The sequence below is a fragment of the Macaca nemestrina genome, chromosome 6, assembly GCF_043159975.1.
Source record: "Macaca nemestrina isolate mMacNem1 chromosome 6, mMacNem.hap1, whole genome shotgun sequence".
Taxonomy (NCBI): domain Eukaryota; kingdom Metazoa; phylum Chordata; class Mammalia; order Primates; family Cercopithecidae; genus Macaca; species Macaca nemestrina.
The window spans coordinates 65,276,654-65,279,663 of NC_092130.1; the positions used below are offsets into that span (position 1 = coordinate 65,276,654).

Sequence of the window (3,010 nt, forward strand, 5' to 3'; positions counted from 1 at the left end):
ATTCAGCTTGATTAGGATGAACCCTGGGCACTTAGCCCATGCAGGAACAATGGCAAGCCTCTAGCCTGATTGGGAGTGGCAATGGGTGCCACTTCGCTGGATCAGAAGTGCAGTGGACACCCTGCCATATCTGGAGGGGTGGAAGTCAGTGGCGGCATCTGCAACAACGGCAATCAGCAGCAGTGGATGACAAGCGAAAGCTCAGTTCAAACTGGAACAAACACGGACCAGAGAGTGTGCAGTTGCAAGATTTAATAGTGTGAAAACAGAGCTCCCATACAGCAGGAGGGGACCCAAAAGGGGTTGCCATTGCCAGCTAGAATGCCTGGGTTTATATCCTGATCATTGTCCCTCCCCCTGCACTCTCAGACAATAGATGATTGGCTATTTCTTTACCTCCTGTTTTAGCCTAATTAGCATTTTAGTGAGCTCTCTTTACTACCTTATTGGTTGGGTGTGAGCTAAGTTGCAAGACCCATGTTTAAATGTGGATGCGGTCACCTTCCCAGCTAGGCTTAGGGATTCTTAGTTGGCCTAGGAAATCCAGCTAGTCTTGTTTCTCAGTTCTCCCTCTCAACAGGAAAACCCAAGTGCTGTTGGGGAGGTTGGCTGACGACCGCTCTAAATGCTTCCTGCTGAAATGGGGCTTAGTAGGGGTCGTGCAGTTGAGATTTCCTTGGGAGGGGTGCCTTTGACGTCATCAACATCACAGCATGGGCTAGCAGGCCGGTCCAGGGGTCCGCGGTAGATTTTAGTCAGGGACTCATCTGGGGTTCCATTTGAAGAACCATTTGTAGCTTTACAGCTTCGATTCTGGAAGAGACAAACTTAACAAGGACGTTAAAGATGCAGGGTCCAAAGTGAAGCAGCAATCTTATAGCTGCTAAAGGCCCTAAGAAGGGGAGAATCCAGGACATCCATTGGCTGAGGAGGCCTCAGGGTCCAGTCTTTTGAAGCTCCTCTGCTCTACATTGTATTCGATCTTTAATTTCTTTAAGTTTCTCAGTGACAATTCCAGATTGATTAACATAATAACAGCATTCTTCCCCTAAAAATAAACAGGTTTCCCCTCTTTTGGCCATTAGCAAGTCTAAAGCTCTTCGATTTTGAAGGACTTCTGCTGCTAGGGAGTTAAGTTATTCTTACAAGGTGATCAGTGAGTCGGTGACCCATTCCATGTCACCATTTAGTTCTTTTTTTTTTTTTTTTTTTTTTTTTTTTTTTGAGATGGAGTCTTGCTCTGTCACCCAGGCTGGAGTGCAGTGGCCGGATCTCAGCTCACTGCAAGCTCCGCCTCCCGGGTTTACGCCATTCTCCTGCCTCAGCCTCCCGAGTAGCTGGGACTACAGGCGCCCGCCACCTCACCCGGCTAGTTTTTTTGTATTTTTTAGTAGAGACGGGGTTTCACCGTGTTAGCCGGGATCATCTCTCGATCTCCTGGCCTCGTGATCTGCCCGTCTCGGCCTCCCAAAGTGCTGGGATTACAGGCTTGAGCCATCGCGCCCGGCCATCCATTTAGTTCTTGAAATAGTTTATAGTAGAACTGAGTAGAGGTTGTGATACCGCCAATGCTGCCAATGCCAGTGTCTAGTCTGCCTAGCACTCCTGCTCCAATAACAGAAGGAAGAATGGGTACTCTTTTGTTGTGGGGCTTAGGTATGACATAATTGTATAAATGTTGTTCAGTGTAGATCGTCATGGGGGCACTAAGAATGAGAGGAAGCACATAGATTCTGAAGAGCCATTTAAACAATGATAGGCTGAGGTACTACAAACAAAAAATTATTCCTGAGGGTAGGCAGACCATTCCTGTGGGAGGAGTTACCCAACTGATGCATTGGGAGTTGGTTGTTTCTATATTATTACTAAAATTACACAGGTGAGGTTTGAGGTATGGGTAATCTCCAGATTGGAAACAACAAATCCTACTAAAATGGAAGCTGTGTTTATTTCTGTGCTGAAGTTGTTCCATTGTTCAGGTACAGGGATTGATATGTATGGCCTGAAGTGCAGAGGGAGACACATCCAACAGTTAGTATGGTTTTGGGATGAGTATGAGCCAGTATAGGCTGGATACATTCCTCACTGAGGGCCTTCGTGCCTTTGGATAATTTTAGCCCTAAGTATTTAACCTGCTGTGAGCAGAGCTGAGCCTTTGGTTTGGAAACCTTGTAGCCAAAGGTGGCGAGAAAGTTTAAGAGCACGTGGGTGGTTTGATGGCACAAGGTTTCTGAATGGGCAGCTAAAAGTAAACCATTCATGTACTGAAGGACAATAGTGTCCAGGTATAAGAACTGGTTCAAATCTTGGGCTAATGCCTGGCCAAATAGATGGGGGCTCTCCCTGAGCCCTTGGAGTAAAATGTTCCTGGTGAATTGAGATGTTGGGTTTGAAGGATCTTCAAAAGCAAACAAGAATTGAGAGTCAGGATGTACAGGGATGCAGAAAAAGGCATCCTTAAGGTCCAGGACTGTAAACCACTCTGCTTCCTCTGGTATTTGGGGAAGCAGAATATAAGGGTTAGGTACAGCTGGGTATAGAGGGACAACGGCCTCACTGATAATCCTGAGATCTCGCACTAACCTCCACTGTCTGTTGGGTTTCTGTCCTCCTAAAATTGGAGTATTGCAGGGACTATTGCATGGTTCCACTAGGCCTTGGGCTTTTAGGTCCTTAACAATCTTTTGGAGTCCTTGCTGGGCCTCGGTCTAAGGGGGTACTGCCTTTGGTAGGGAAAAGAGGCAGAATTCTTTAGTTTAACTTGAACAAGATGGGCATTCTTTGCTTGTCCATATTGTCCTTCTGTTGCCCAGACTTAATTCCTTCCTCAAGCAGGGGGCAACAAATGGGTGTTCCTTCTCCTATGTTCAAGTGTATTATGGTCCCTGCTTTTGCTAGAATGTCTCTCCCTAACAAAGGAGTGGGGCTTTCAGGCATAATTAGAAAAGCAGGTGGAAACAGTAAAGTTTCCCAGTCACAACTTAGTGGCTGGGAGAAGTATCTAGTGACT

General features: G+C 46.4%; 1 pseudogene; it reads right to left on the reverse strand.

The window, feature by feature from the left end:
* Positions 1-621: 621 nt before the first annotated feature.
* Positions 622-2,079, reverse strand: LOC139363947 (syncytin-1-like; annotated as a pseudogene).
* Positions 2,080-3,010: the final 931 nt, after the last annotated feature.